We start from the raw sequence: 16,941 nt of genomic DNA on the forward strand, positions 1-16,941 counted from the left end.
CAAATTTGGAAAACTCAGCAGTGGCCACAGGACTCAAAAAGGTCAGTTTTCATTCCAATTTCACAAAGAAGGGCAATGCCAAAGAATGCTCAAACTACCACACAATTGCACTCATCTCACATGCTAGCATAGTAATACTCAAAATTCTCCAAGCCAGGGTTCAACAGTACATGAACCATGAACTTCCAGATGTTCAAGCTGGATTGAGAAAAGGCAGAAGAACCAGAGATCAAATTGCCAATATCTGCTCAATCATTAAAAAGCCACAGAATTCCAGAAGAGTATCTACTTCTGCTTTATTGAGTATGCCAAAGCCTTTGTGTAGATCACAACAAACTGGGAAATTCTTCAAGAGGTGGGAACGCCAGACCATCTTACCTGCCTCCTGAGAAATGTGCATGCAGGTCAAGAAACAACAGAACCAGACATGGAACAACAGACTGGTTCCAAATTGGGAAAGGAATATATTAAGACTGTATATTGTCACCTTGCTTATTTAGCTTATATGCAGAGTACCTCATGCGAAACGCTGGGCTGGATGAAGCACAAGCTAGAATCAAGATTGCCGGGAGAAATATCAATAACCTCAGATATGAAGATGATACCACCCTTATGGCAGAAAGTGAAGAGGACCTAAAGCCTGTTGATGAAAGTGAAAGAGGAGAGTGAAAAACCTGGCTTAAAACTCAACATTCAGAAAATGAAGATCATGGCCTCCGGTCCCATCACTTCATGGGAAATAGATGTGGAAACAGTGTCAGACTTTATTTTCTTGGGCTCCAAATGCACTGCAGATGGTGACTGCAGCCATGAAATTAAAAGATGATTGCTCCTTGGAAGAAAAGCTATGACCAACCTAGATAGCATATTAAAAAGCAGAGACATTACTTTGCCAACAAAGGTCCATCTAGGCAAAGCGATGGTTTTTCCTATGGTCATGTATGGATGTGAGTGTTGGACTACAAAGAAAGCTCTGCACCGAAGGATTGATGCTTTTGAGCTGTGGTGTTGGAGAAGACTCTTGAGAGTCCTTTGGACTGCAAGGTGATTCAACTGATCCATTCTAAAGGAACTCAGTCCTGAATATTCATTGGAAGGACTGATGCTAAAACTCCAATACTTTGGCCACCTGATGGGAAGAACAGATTCACTGGAAAAGACCCTGATGGTGGGAAAGATTAAAGGCAGGAGGAGAAGGGGATGACAGAGGATGAGATGGTTGGATGGCATCACCGACTCAATAGACACGAGTTTGAGCACGTTGGTGATGGACAGGGAAGCCTTGTGTGCTGCAGTCCATGGGGTCACAAAGATTCAGACGTGACTGAGTGAGCCGAAGCGTGCCAGAGTTTTAGTGTAATTTTACGTATTTTCCTTATTTCAACTTGTAGTATTGACTTTTATTTCCACTAAATACGCAATCATAATGGCAAGAAATTTGGAAAGTAGGAATAATGTTAGGGGCAGTACTTTAAAAAATGCATCTACATGTTTGAATACAGTCTAATTAACATAGTAAGTAAGAGCATAGGTTATCTAACTGCTTGACATTTTAAAATCAGATCTTGTCTAAAAAATTTTATTTTTGCTAAAGACAGCTATTCTTAATAAGCAATAACTGCTTTCTTAAATATAATGAGAAAACCATCACAAACTATTAATGCAAATTATTATAATAAGTATGACAAAAAAGGGCTTGTAATCATTTGGCTTTATTCTTCTTTGGAAGAGGTTAGGAGAATACTGGCTTGAATTCTGTCATCTACGTACTTTACTGTGTTCTTAACACTATTCATAAAACTTCTTAGGTGACAAGTTGAGCATCTTAAGGTGTTTAAAAAATGAATTGGAATTTACCATGGAATATAAGGATTCTTTGGGCTTCACTGGTGCTTCAGTGGTAAAGAAGACACGGGTTCTATCCCTGGGCCAGGAAGATTCCCTGGAGAAGGAAATGGCAACCCACTCCAGTATTCTTGCCTGGGAAATCCCATGGACAGAGGAGCCTGGTGGGCTACAGTCCCTGGGGTCCCAAAAGAGTCAGACACAACTTAGCAACTAAACAGCAATAACAACAAAGAAGGCTTCTTTGTTTTTCAAGAGACTTATCTTGAAAGTTTTCTTTAATACTAGTCTCTGACATTATAAAATTTTTGGGTTTTGTGCTTTGACAATTTCTAAATACAAACTGAGTTAAAAGATTGTTACAAAAATCTGCTGCTTCATCAGAAGGCATTGGAACGTTTCTTACAGCAGGAAAGAACCCTAGTAGTCTTTTAGTTGCTAACGTATGAACCCTAACAGGTAAGAAGAGACCGGGTGGAAAATGACTAACATACTGGAAATATTTGCATGTACAAAAATACCACTACTTTATTTTCTCTGTATCTGAGCAGCCCCGGGAGGACCCCTGTGCTTCTCATCCTCAGCAGGTGTGTGGTGTGCTCTGTACATTGGCATCAGTGATCCGGCTGTTATGCTCGGCCATCTGCTTAAGGATATGGGGGATTATGCTGTCCATGGAAGCATTGCTCATGTGACCAGCAGTAAAAAGCATTCTTTGGTTATGTTAGCGTTCATCAGCCTGAGTGCCTGCAGGTGGTTTGAGGATCTGGGCCAGTCAGTAGGTGTCTTCTAAGTAGGTTTTCTGAACACAATCCTCCAACTCCATCTACGCCTTTCTTCTAATCTTAAAATCTGGCTTGTGCTGGCCAAATCTGGATTAGTTCAGTCACTCAGTTGTATCTGACTCTTTGCAACCTCTTGGACTGCAGCACACCGGGCCTCCCTGTCCATCACCAACTCCCGGAGCCAACTCAAACGCATGTCCATCGGGTCAGTGATGCCATCCAACCATCTCATCCTCTGTTGTCCCCTTCTCCCACCTTCAATCTTTCCCAGCATCAGGGTCTTTTCCAGTGAGTCAGTTCTTTGCATCAGGTGGCCAAAGTATTGAGGCTTCAGCATCAGTTCTTTCAATGAATATTCAGGAGTGATTTCCTTCAGGATTGACTGGTTTGATCTCCTTGCAGTCCAAGGGACTCAAAAGAGTTTTCTCCAACACCACAGTTTGAAAGCATCAACTCTTCAGTGCTCAGCTTTAATTATAGTCAGACTCTCACATCCGTACATGACTACTGGGAAAACCATAGCTTTGACTAGACGGACCTTTGTTGATAAAGCAATGTCTCTGATTTTTAATATGCTGTCTGGTTTGGTTATAGCTTTTCTTCCAAGGAGCAAGCGTCTTTTAATTTCATGGCTGAAGTCACCATCTGCAGTGTGTTTGGAGCCCAAGAAAATAAAGTCTCTCTCTCTTTCCATTGTTTCCCCATCTGTTTGCCATGAAGTGATGGGACCGGATGCCGTGATCTTCATTTTTGAATGCTGGATTCAAAAGCCTGGATGCTGGGGACTAAAGATAGCTATAGCTTTAGGATGCTCATACTCATAGCTGTCTATACCCAGCTTTGCTCTTCTGTTACACGACTCCTGAAACTTCCAGGTGTGCTCCATGACTGACTTTATCCACTTGCCAGAAGGTTTATCTTCCTGGATATTGTTCTGCAGCTGATTGACTATGGCCACAGGGTGGTGGGAAACTTATGTTCTGGGCCAGGCCAAGGCTGGAGAGCTCATTTGAGCAGGCTTGCACCAGGCTGGTTCAGCAATCCTGCCCAAGTGCCTGAAGGGCTAGGCTTAACCTGGCTCAGTGCATGGAGAGGAAACATGGGCATAAGTAGCCCTGAGAGGCAGTGCATGTCGAGGCGCTCTGGAATTGGGCTGGCCACAGGATGTGAATGCTGAAAAGAAGGAGGGCTTGGGACCCAGTGATGAGTGTGGACTGGTCTCTAATGATGACATAGATGTTCCCTCCTCTGCTGGTATCTGTCTCACCTGCCAGGCTTGGAGGTGAGGAGCTGTCTGAGGTTTTCAGTGTTTTAGCTAAAGTATCACATGCCAGAGTAATCTCACTTGCCTATTGATGCTCCTGGGGTATTTCTGAAGCATCACCACTGATAAGGGATTCACTTCAGTTGACAAAGGAGGTTACTTCATTTGCCAGTGTGCTCAGATCTGGCTTGTTTCAGCCTTGGAATCCACGGTTAGGAGAAGGGCACCATCCTCATGTATGAAGAGTTGCAGCCAGTTCACAAGCATCCTGGATCAAGACCTGTTTGTCTTGTTCCCCTTTATCTGCCTTGAGTGTGGGAGCGGCTATCAGATTTCTCAGATCCTTCTGGGTAAAGGTTTTTCTCAGTTGCAGCAGCACAATTGCTTGGTTTCTCCCTTTGCACCTCAAAGTGCTTCTGTTCACCAGTCCCAGACTCTTAACTTATCCCTCCCCCTTTGGTCACCATAAGTTTGTCTGTGAGTCTGGGAACTTTGATCTTGCACATCTGCAGAGCAGCATTCACGGGTGATGCTTGTGCTTCATTCCCTGTATGTGGGCAAAGTGTAATTTCCTGCACATGGCTTTCTTCTTCTTCAGATTCTAAGTGTAGAACAGATTACTCAGCAAGGTCTTGTACACAGTAGATCTGTGACAGAGTTTAGGGGCAGTTTGACTGTTGATAGATATTTCATTGAATGGCTGTCAGTGTCTGAGGGCTGTTGCTGTGGGGAGACATGCCACAGTGCTATTCAAGAACCTTATTTCAGGGACTTGCCTGGTTGCCCAGTGGTTAGGAACCTGCCTGCCAGTGCGGGGGGCATGGGCTCAGTCCCTGGTCTGGGAAGATCCCACATGCCCCAGAACAGCCAAGCCCATGCGCCACGGCTGTTGCGCCTGTGCTTCAGAGCCTGGGAGCCGCAACTGCTGAGCCCTCGCGCTGCGCCTCATGAAGCCTCAGCTCCACCTTCTGAAGCCTGGGCACCACACCAGGAGCGGCCCCCGCTCGCTGCACCATGACTAGTGAAAGGCCACGCGCAGCCTTGTTAATTTCATTTGTTAAGTAAGCTCACACGCTAGTAAAGTGATGCTCAAAATTCTCCAAGCCAGGCTTCAGCAATACGTGAACCATGAACTCCCTGATGTTCAAGCTGGTTTTAGAAAAGGCGGAGGAGCCAGAGATCAAATTGCCAACATCTGCTGGATCATCGAAAAAGCAAAAGAGTTTCAGAAAAACATCTATTTCTGCTTTATTGACTATGCCAAAGCCTTTGACTATGTGGATCAGAATCAACTGTGGAAAATTCTGAAAGAGATGGGAATGCCAGCCCACCTGACCTGCCTCTTGAGAAACGTGTATGCAGGTCAGGAAGCAACAGTTAGAACTGGACATGGAACAACAGACTGGTTCCAAATAGGAAAAGGAGTACGTCAAGGCTGTATATCGTCACCCTGCTTATTTAACTTATGTGCAGAGTACATCATGAGAAACGCTGGGTTGAAAGAAGCACAAACTGGAATGAAGATTGCCGGGAGAAATATCAATAACCTCAGATATGCAGATGACACCACCCTCATGACACAAAGTGAAGAGGAACTAAAAAGCCTCTTGATGAGAGTGAAAGAGGAGGGTGAAAAAGTTGGCTTAAAAGCTCAACATTCAGAAAATGAAGGTCATGGCATCTGGTCCCATCACTTCATGGGAAACAGATGGGGAAACAGTGGAAATAGCATCAGACTTTCTTTTTGAGGGCTGCAAAATCACTGCAGATGGTGACTGCAGCCATGAAATTAAAAGACGCTTACTCCTTAGAAGAAAAGTTATGACCAACCTAGATAGCATACTGAAAAGCAGAGACATTACTTTGCCAACAAAGGTCCGTCTAGTCAAGGCTATGGTTTTTCCTGTGGTCATGTATGGATGTGAGAGTTGGACTGTGAAGAAAGCTGAGCACCGAAGAATTGATGCTTTTGAACTGTGGTGTTGGAGAAGACTCTTGAGAGTCCCTTGGACTGCAAGGAGATCCAAGCAGTCCATTCTGAAGGAGATCAGCCCTGGGTGTTCTTTGGAAGGAATGATGCTAAAACTGAAACTCCAGTACTTTGGCCACCTCATGCAAAGAGTTGACTCATTGGAAAAGACTCTGATGCTGGGAGGGATTGGGGGCAGGAGGAGAAGGGGACGACCGAGGATGAGATGGCTGGATGGCATCACGGACTCGATGGACATGAGTCTGAGTGAACTCCGGGAGATGGTGATGGACAGGGAGGCCTGGCGTGCTGCGATTCATGGGGTCGCAAAGAGTCGGACACGACTGAGCGACTGAACTGTCCACCAACTGTTACTATAGCCGAAGTCAACACATTTGGATCACTCAATTTCTTTGGAAGAGAAAAGTGAAGACTTCATTTTTCAGTCAGTCTGTTCTTTCAGGCGCTTTTCCACAGTCTCTCCTGCAGTCCTCTACGTGGTTACCTCTGTGGACGCTGGCACACGTCTCCCAGTCCTTTGCGCCATGTTGGTGGCTGGCAGGCCATTCTAGGTACAGCACTCAGTGGAAGAAGGACACCTCACCCAAGGTGCATCCCCTCCCGGGGGCAGCTCTCCGTCAACGACTGGATTAAAGGCGGGCTGACTTGCTGAGAGCTGAGACCACACCGAGTGGCCACCGCAGGCCCTGAGCTGTGCAGGGCGTTGGTCAGGGACCTTGTGGGAACTGCGCCTCAATCAGTCGCTCCTCTTGCCTCTGTCACGTCCCTGCAGTCGACCTTAAGGGCGCTCCCCAGTAGCATTTCTATATGTGACTGTTCCTGTCGGAATCTGCTTCCCAGGGAACCTGGTCTAAGAAAGTTACCCTCTGGAAAGAGTGCAGAGAGTCCCCTGTGCTTCAGAATGTCTTGTTTCTATAAATCTGACATCACCTACAGCATCCGTTGCTGTCTTTTGGATTCGTTGTCTTCGCTACCAATAGCTTGCCTGCGGATGATGGAGGGAATACATTCCATGTGGGGTATCAATACTTCATTTGTACCTTTGCTTGGGAATTTCTAAAATTCAGTTGAAGTAGTTTTCTGAACTTTTCTATATATTATAGGTTTTCTAAAAGATGTTATCTTTAGTTGAGGGAAAATATTATTTGGTTCTCTTTTTGTGTGGTTCATAAAAAATAGTTCCTCATGTACTTTGTTATTGGAAACAGAATCCAGAAAATACCATAAGCTGAAAAGTGTTAGAAACATCAGTGCTTCATCCAAATATATAGCAAACGGTCAACACTATGTAATTTGTTCCAACATTTGTTTCTTTACTCTTCTATAATGCTTTCCACATATCATGCAACAATATTTGACTAACAAAGATACACATTTTGGGTTTCACCATATGCTTTTTTTGGTATTATTTCAGCCACTTCAACTGTGACAGAACAAGTGTTTCCTCAATGGATGTGGCTGTGCTTTTGTAAAATACCTTTGATGTAAAATGAGAAACCTCAAAAGAAGCTTCTAAACATATACACACATATATATACACATATATACACATATATACACACATATACACATATATACACACATATACACATATATACACACATATACACATATATACACATATACACACACATATACACATATATACACATATACACATATATATACACATATATACACATATATACACACATATACACACATATACACATATATATACACATATATACACATATATACACATATATACACACATATACACATATATATACACATATACACATATATACACATATATACATATATATACACACATATACACATATATACACATATACACACATACACACATATATACACATATATACACACATATACATATATATATACACATATACACACATATATACACATATATACACATATATACACACATATACACATATATACACACATATACACATATATATACATATATATACACACATATATACACATATATATACACATATATACACATATATATACACATATATACGTATATCACCACATTTCCTGACGCTGTAGAATTCTATGTGTAGTGTCGCATCACTGTAGAAATCCCTGAAAAACTGTAAGGGTTTTTCTTCAAGTCTGAGATGCTTCATTTTAATCTATCCCATTCATCTTTGTGGCATCATGCTACCATTTGCTATGTGTGTTTCTGGCAATATGGTAAACTAGATTACCCAGAAAGCTTCCTGTTATAAAATGCTCTCACATATTAGTGAAAATATAAAAAAGTATCATTTAAAAATGTGTAACTGAGGCAGAAAGCATGTAAGAACATTTCCAGTGGACTAAAAATGTATGAACTGAAAACCAGAGCCAAAACCACACTGGAAGGTGCTTTGACAGCCTGGGGTGTGGGATCAGAAGAGCGCTACAGGAAGTCTTTGTCTCAGTTGCACAGAGGTTTAGACCTCAGGACCTACACGAGAATAGGGGATAATGCCTTGGGACTCCTATGAGTTTAAGGGCTGCATTTGAGACTCCCACAGAAACCTGGGGCCTTTGAAGATTCACACTAGAAAACTTACCCACTGGTGCAGAATAGTGTCTGAAGGACATTTGTATGTCTTTATTTAGATTTTAGATAGAAAAAAAAATTCCTGAAAATCCATAACTATGTCAGTATCTTCACCCAGAGTTGGGATTGAACTCTTTCCGTCAGTATGGTTCTAGAAAACTCCAAGGTAATAAACTAACAGAGATCCAAGCCTCTGAAAATCCTGGGCTTCTGGCGAAGTAAATGTAAGCCTCTCAGGAGGAGTGCCCTCCTAGAGTTCTGCGAGTGCTGGAGAGCTGGCAGTACAGAGTTAGAAAGCACGTGAGGAAAGACTTAACACCGGTTGAGTCAGTGTCCTCAGTGAGCTGCAGTTATCCACCCAAGAACTTCAGATTAGAGAACTACTGAGGAGTAAAAATTAAATATGGATGTCAAAATCAGTGAGACTCAAGGGTGACCCCTAGAGCTTTCGGAAGGGTGGTGCTGAAACTTACTGAGAAGGGAAAGACTAAAGCAGAAAAATAACATTTTGCGGGGGGGGGGGGGGGGGGGGGGGGGGCGGGGCAGAAAGCAGGAGTTTGGATTTTTACATCATAATTTTGAAGTATCTACCAGCTATTTAAGAAATGAGACCTTTACAGGCAGCTGGGTCTATCTATGTATCCATCCATCCATCCATCCATCTGTCCGATTACCTATCAGCTATCTCTCTTTCCTGTGTCTCTCTGTATACACAGCTAGACTTCTGAGCATGGACATTTGGCCTGTGGTGGGCCTCTGCTGACTTCTCCCATTACAGTTCCCTCCAGCTCCGCGCAGGCACAAGGCCCCTTCCGGCCCTTTGGATGCCAAGGACTCTCGACTACTGTTGCCTCCGGAACTGATGCCTGGGTGCCTGGGTTGCATCCTGTTATATCAGCCTGTTTGGGGGTGGAGCCAGGCATCAGTACCTTGAACATTTTTTTCTCCAGTTTTATTGAGAAATAATTGACACACAACGCTGTATGAGTTTAAGGCCTAGAACATGATAGTTTGATTTACAGCTCTTGTAAAGTGTTCATCACAGCACACTCAGCTAACGTCCATCGTCGCACACAGATACAGTGTGAAAAGAAAGGAGAGAAAGGAAAGTGATTTTCTCCCTGAGGGGAGAACACTTAGGAGGTGCTCTCTTCACGACTTTCCTATCATAGAGCAATGTTTGCCGTGGACATCACGTTGTACGTCATGCTCCAGTACTTGCTTAGCATATAGCTAGAAATATGTGAAGTGAAGTGAGGTGAAGTCGCTCAGTCGTGTCCGACTCTGCGACCCCGTGGACTGTAGCCTACCAGGCTCCTCCATCCATGGACTTTTCTAGGTAAGAGTACTGGAGTGGGTTGCCATTTCCTTATCCGGGGGATCTTCCCGCCAGGGGGATCGAACCCGGGTCTCCGGCATTGCAGGCAGACACTTTACCCTCTGAGCCACCGGGCAGGGGAATGTGCATATTGGTTTATTTCCACGGCTGCTCCTGGGTCTTTGTTGCTGGGCATGGGCTTCCTCTAGCTGCGACAAGCGGGTGGGGCCTCGTCTTCCCCGGGGCTTCTGCGGCTGCAGAGCGCGGGCTCCAGTGCCCCGGTTGCAGCGGCGGTGACGCGCGGGCTCCGCGTGCCCAGGACTGGCGGCGGCGGCGGGGCCGGGGCTCTGGAGTGCAGAGCACCGCCGGCCGCGCTCGGCACGTGGGGCCTTCCTGGACTGGGGATCGAACTCATCCCCTGCATTGGCAGGCAGGTTCTTAACTACTGGACCACCAGGAAGTCCCTAGAAATTTGTAATTTGTCCCTTTCGGCCACCTTCTTGCAACTCTCTCTTGTTTTGCCCTCTCCCTCAGGTAACCGCATGCCTGATCTTTTTTCCTGTGAGTTTTTTTGGTTTGTTGTGTATTTTCAGAGTCTGCATGTGAGATTGTACACTGTTTGTCTTTCTCTGTCTGACTTATTTCCCTTTGTGTAATGCATTCAAGTTTCATCCATGTTGTCACAAATAGTAGGATTTCCTTATTTTTAACGGCTGAACAATACTCCATTTCATATGCATCTTTGCATATAGATATGTGCATATACATACACACACAACTTCTTTACCCATTCATCTACTGATGGGCACAAAGCTTGCTTCCACGCTTTGCCTGTTTTAAAGAATGCTGCTATGCTATGAGCATGGAGTTGCAGAGAACTTGTTGAGTTAGTGTTCTCATTTTCTTTGGCTTTATTCCTGGAAATGGAATTACAAGATCTGTTGCAGTTCTACTTTATGTTTTTGAGGAACCTCGTGGGCTCCTCCACACTGTTTTCCATAGTTGCTGTACCAATTCACATTCCCACCAACACTGCACAAGTGTTCCATGCTCTCCACATCTATACTAGCATTTGTTATTTCCTCTCTTATTGGTGATGGCTATTCTAATAGAAGTGAGGTGATATCTCACTGTGGTCTTAATTTGCATTTCCCAAATGACTAGTGATGTAGAACATCTCTCTTATGTACCTATTGGCCTTTTATATACATTCTTTGGAAGATTGTTTATTTAGGTCCTTTGCCCACTTTTAATTCGGTTATTTGCTTTTTTATTAGTGAGCTGTATGTCTTCTTTATATATTTTGGATATCAACCCCTCATCAGATGTATATCTGATACATACCACATAAATAATAGAGTTTGCAAATATTTTTTCCGATTCTGTAGGTTGTCTGGTCCCTTCAGGCTTCAGTACTTTTTAAATCTCCATGTGACTCCAATGTGCAGCACATCTGGGAACAGACTGCTGAAGCGCCTGGCTGCTTTAAGTGCAGCTCTCATCCGGCAAGCGTGGTCCTTCCAGCGGCAGCATTGGCGTCACCTGAGAGCTTGTTGGAGAGGGAAATCTCGGCGGCCACCTTGCCCTCTTGAATCAGATCCCACGTTTTAACCAGCTCTTCCGGGGATTCATGCTCACAGTAACGTCTGGGCAGCACCATGTCTGTCTCTGCCGAAGCTGTCTTCTCCATCATGCCTGCACCCCCCCCACCCCATCCTGCTGGCTCATTCCCACCTCCTTGATTGACCTCAGGTATCCCTCTCCTGGAAACCTTCCTCATCCTTCCCCCTACATACTCAGGCTGGTCTTCAAGGGATGCCCTTACTGTGATTTTTGGCTCAGCCCCCAGTCTTCTTGATTTTGGACCCACAGTGGGAGGGGCAACATTGCTGACAGTAGTTGCTCAGTGCCTGTTGAGTTGAGTGGCTAAGGTGGATGTCAGCCAGGTGGGACACATAGGTGTACATGGCGAGGGCCCAGGTCTGTGAGATCAGACTCCTGAGGGTTCTGGCTCTAACAGCAGCAGCCCCTGATGTGATGAGCTCTGACCACAGGCTGCATGAGGCTATTGATTTTCTTTTATCTTCGCTGTGGCGAAGGAGACTGTGGCTCACAAGGTGTGTGCTCAAAGCTAGAGGAGGAATCTGAATTCTGTAGGCGTCTCCCTCGTAGGCTTCCCTGGTAACATGGCAGAGAATGGGGAGTGAGGATAGCTTGGGTTTCTTCTATGATCTCATTAAAATTATTTCCACGATGAGTTTATTTTCCTAACTGTAAAGCCAGGACACAAAGAAGCACAATTGGAGGAAGGGGGTCAAAAAGCACACACTTCCGGTCACAAGCAGGTGAGCGCCGGGGAGTCCCGTGCAGCATGACGACTGTGCTTGACGGTGCCGCCTGATGCATGGCTGACCCTTTGAATAATGCAGGGCTAGGGGCGCCTACCTACCCTCCTCACATGGAGAATCAAGTGTAACCTTTGACTCCTTACAAATTTTACTAGTAGCCTACTGTTCACCGGAAGCTGAACCAATAACATAAACAGTTGATAAGCACATATTTTGTATGTTGTGCTTACTATATCCTGTATTCTTACAATAAGGAAAGCTAGAGAAAAGAAAACGTTAGTAAGAAGATCATCAGTTCAGTTCCGTCACTCAGTCACATCTGACTCTTTGCAACCCCATGGACTGCAGCACACCAGGCCTCCCTGTCCATCACCAATTCCCAGAGCTTGCTCAAACTCATGTCCATTGAGTCGGTGATGCCATCCAACTATCTCATCCTCTGCTGTCCCCTTCTCCTCCTGCCTTCAATCTTTCCCACCACCAGGATCTCTTCTAATGAGTAAGTTCTTTGCATCAGGTGGCCAAAGTATTGGAATTTCAGCTTCAGCATCAGTCCTTCCAATGAATATTCAGGACTGATTTCCTTTAGGATTTATTGGTTATATCTCCTTGTTGTCCAAAGGACTCTCAAGAGTCTTCTCCAACACCACAGTTCAAAAGCATCAGTTCTTCAGTGCTCAGCTTTCTCTATGGTCCAACTCTCACATCCCTACATGACTACTGGAAAAACCATAGCTTTGACTAGATAGACCTTTGTCAGCAAAGTAATGTCTCTGTTTTTTAATATGCTGTTTAGGTTGGTCATAGCTTTTCTTCCAAGGGGCAACCATCTTTTAATTTCAAGGCTGCAGTCACCATCTGTAGAGATTTTGGAGCCCAAGAAAATAAAGTCTGCCACTGTTTCCATTGTTTCTCCATCTACTTGCTATGAAGTGATGGGACCGGATGCCATGATCTTAGTTTCTTGAATGTTGAGCTTTTAAGCCAGCTTTTTCACTCTCCTCTTTCACTCTCATCAAGAGGCTTTGGTTCTTCTTTGCTTTCCGCCATGAGGGTGGTGTCATCTGCGCATCTTTTTATGGCGGCCTCACCTGCACACTAGTGAAAGAGTCATTATACAACTTTTATGGCACACAGTTCTACAGTCATATTCATAATATAATATTGAAACATCGTTACATTTGAAAAAAGCCCACAAAAACCACTTACCTGTTATGATGGGCTGATAATACAGTTTCTCCAATTACAAGAGAGAGGCATACTGTATGTTAATGTAATTCTTTGAAAATGAAGTTATAAAACAGTAAGAAAACGGATACATTGTTTATAGTAAATGTCACTCACCTTGTCCCTATGTGGCTGTTCAGTCGCTAAGTCGTGTCTGACTCTTTGAGATTCCATGGACTGCGGCATTCCAGGCTTTTCTGTCCTTCACTATCTCCTGGCGTTTGCTCAGATTCATGCCCATTGAGTTGGTGATGCTTTCTAACCATTGCCTCCTCTGATACCTACCCGTGTGTGTGGTGTGTATATATACATATATATAAATGTATATATATGCTAGTAATATCTTATGAAAAAATGGTGGTGGAGAGGCTGAGGGAATAAAAATTCAAGTTGTATACTGAAATGACATTCTTGTAGGCAGAAGCCATATATGACTTAACTCTTTCTCCCCGTCCCTGTGGAGACTCCTCTCTAGCTCTGGTTGGGGTCGCTGCCCTCAGAGTGGCCCTGGAGGCGTCCCTGTCACCCGCTGAGCCTTCTGCACAGAACCGGCAGCTCCCCTCCTGCCTCTGCCCCTGGCTCCACGGGTGGAGGGCCTCTGGTGACAGGCACATGACTGCAGACTGGGACGCACCCTCTGGTCTTCGGCATCATTTTCGGATTTGGGGGGAAATTGTGTGTCACAGGAAAGAAGGAAGCAAAGACTCCTGTGGTCAGTGGAAGGAGCCCCTGTTGCTTCTGGTGCCCCCCTTTGTTCCCTGCTGGGGCTTCTCCCTTCTCCATTGCTACGCTGCTGACTGTTGTGATTGTGTGACACCCTATGGCCTTTTCATCTGTTTTTCAGCGTGGTTCACACACCCCAAATGCCAGCAGAGACATAAGAAACTGTAACTCAGATTGGGGAAATGGCTAGCCTTTCATATTGTCCTTTGGTATTTGCATTGTTTTTAATCACTCTTTCTTATTATAACGGTGACATTGTCGGAAGCTTCCAAAGCTCACCATGGGGCCTTCTTATTGATGATAGTGATAGGATGCTCTCAAGGGGAGGGGGAAGGGTTGAGCGAGTAGCTGGCTGAGTTTCTTTCGCAAGCCGGTTGTGTGGGGTTAGAAATGAATGTGTGAAATATTCACTGGGGAGAGAACGGTTTGGGGATTATCTTCCCTGATTTTCTCCTCGGCTCACTCCACCTTCTGAGGGCAAGAGAGATTTCTGAAGTGTCATAGCAGTGGTGCATGATGGGAACTTTTCTGCAAGGCTGATTTTATTCTAATGAGGGCAGGATGAGCAAAAAGTTATATTCAGACATTGCAGATTCCTGCCTTTCTCCATTTTTCTTTGTCTGCCTCTAGGACACTTAGGAGAAGGCAATGGCACCCCGCTCCAGGACTCTTGCCTGGAAAATCCCACGGATGGAGGAGCCTGGTAGGCTGCAGCCCACGGGGTCGCTAAGAGTCGGACACGGCTGAGCGACTTCATTTTCATGCACTGGAGAAGGAAATGGCAACCCACTCCAGTGTTCTTGCCTGGAGAATCCCAGGGACGGGGGAGCCTGGTGGGCTGCTGTCTATGGGGTCGCACAGAGTCAGACACGACTGACGCGACTTAGCAGCCGCAGCAGGACACTTAACCCCAAAACGTGTGGTTTCCTGTCAGTCTGGAGGTCCCCGCTTTTCTTTGCCCAAGGACTCCCGCTGTTGGTAGATGTGTGGCTTCCTGCCATGTGACCCTTGTCCCCTTCTCTGCTCAAATCCTGCTGTAACATCTCCTTCATAAGTAGGGAGTCAGGCGGTGAGCTCCTCTCTTGCACAAGGGAGGCCAGGCTCACGGAATTCTCCTGGCTGGATCCACCAAAGATGTTCCCAATGGAAGGTTCCCATCTCAAGGCAGAAAGTATTCTGAGACAGGAAGCTCAAGAAAGCAAAATGAGGATTTATTTACGAGTGCCTGATGAACTACGGAATGAGGTTTGTGACACTGTACAGGAGACAGGGATCAAGACCATCCCCATGGAAAAGAAATGCAAGGAAGCAAAATGGCTGTCTGGGGAGGCCTTACAAATAGCTGTGAAAAGAAGAGAAGTGAAAAGCAAAGGAAAAAAGGAAAGATATAAGCATCTGAATGCAGAGTTCCAAAGAATAGCAACAAGAGATAAGAAAGCCTTCTTCAGCGATCAATGCAAAGAAATAGAGGAAAACAACAGAATGGGAAAGACTAGAGATATCTTCAAGAAAATTAGAGATACCAAGGGTACATTTCATGCAAAGATGGGCTCGATCAACGACAGAAATGGTATGGACCTAACAGAAGCAGAAGATATTAAGAAGAGGTGGCAAGAATACACAGAATAACTCATGACCCAGATAATCATGATGATGTGATCACTAATCTAGAGCCAGACATCCTGGAATGTGAAGTCAAGTGGGCCTTAGAAAGCATCACTACGAACAAAGCTAGTGGAGGTGATGGTATTCCAGTTGAGCTGTTTCAAATCCTGAAAGATGATGCTGTGAAAGTGCTGCACTCAGTATGCCAGCAAATTTGGAATACTCAGCAGTGGCCACAGGACTGGAAAAGGCAGTTTTCATTCCTATCTCAAAGAAAGGCAATGCCAAAGAATGCTCAAACTACCGCACAATTGCACTCATCTCACATGCTAGTAAAGTAATACTCAAAATTCTCCAAGCCAGGCTTTAGCAATACGTGAACCGTAAACTTCCTGATGTTCAAGCTGGTGTTAGAAAAGGCAGAGGAACCAGAGATCAAATTGCCAACATCCGCTGGATCATGGAGAAAGCAAGAGAGTTCCAGAAAAACATCTATTTCTGCTTTATTGACTATGCCAAAGCCTTTGACTGTGTGGATCACAATCAACTGTGGAAAATTCTGAAGGAGATGGGAATACCAGAACACCTAACCTGCCTCTTGAGAAATCTGTATGCAGGTCAGGAAGCGACAGTTAGAACTGGACATGGAACAACAGACTGGTTCCAAATAGGAAAAGGAGTACATCAAGGCTGTATATTGTCACCCTGCTTATTTAACTTCTATGCAGAGTACATCATGAGAAACGCTGGGCTTGAAGAAACACAAGCTGGAATCAAGATTGCCGGGAGAAATATCAATAACCTCAGATATGCAGATGACATCACCCTTATGGCAGAAAGTGAAGAGGAGCTAAACAGCCTCTTGATGAAAGTGAAAGAGGAGAGTGAAAAAGATGGCTTAAAGCTCAACATTCAGAAAACGAAGATCAAGGCATCCGGTCCCGTTACTTCATGGGAAATAGATGGGGAAACAGTGGAAATAGTGTCAGACTTTATTTTTTTGGGCTCCAAAATCACTGTAGATGGTGATTGCAGCCATGACATTAAAAGACGCTTACTCCTTAGAAGAAAAGTTATGACCAACCTAGATAGCATATTCAAAAGCAGAGACATTACTTTGCCGACTAAAGTCCGTCTAGTCAAGGCTATGGTTTTTCCTGTGGTCATGTATGGATGTGAGAGTTGGACTGTGAAAAAGGCTGAGTGCCGAAGAATTGATGCGTTTGAACTGTGGTGTTGAAGACTCTTGAGAGTTCCTTGGACTGCA

General features: G+C 44.7%; 1 pseudogene; it reads right to left on the reverse strand.

The window, feature by feature from the left end:
• Positions 1 to 2,425: 2,425 nt before the first annotated feature.
• LOC138445056 (nuclear receptor subfamily 2 group C member 2-like) lies at positions 2,426 to 11,461 on the reverse strand (annotated as a pseudogene).
• Positions 11,462 to 16,941: the final 5,480 nt, after the last annotated feature.

Source organism: Ovis canadensis, chromosome 1 (genome assembly GCF_042477335.2).
Source record: "Ovis canadensis isolate MfBH-ARS-UI-01 breed Bighorn chromosome 1, ARS-UI_OviCan_v2, whole genome shotgun sequence".
Classification (NCBI taxonomy): Eukaryota; Metazoa; Chordata; class Mammalia; order Artiodactyla; family Bovidae; genus Ovis; species Ovis canadensis.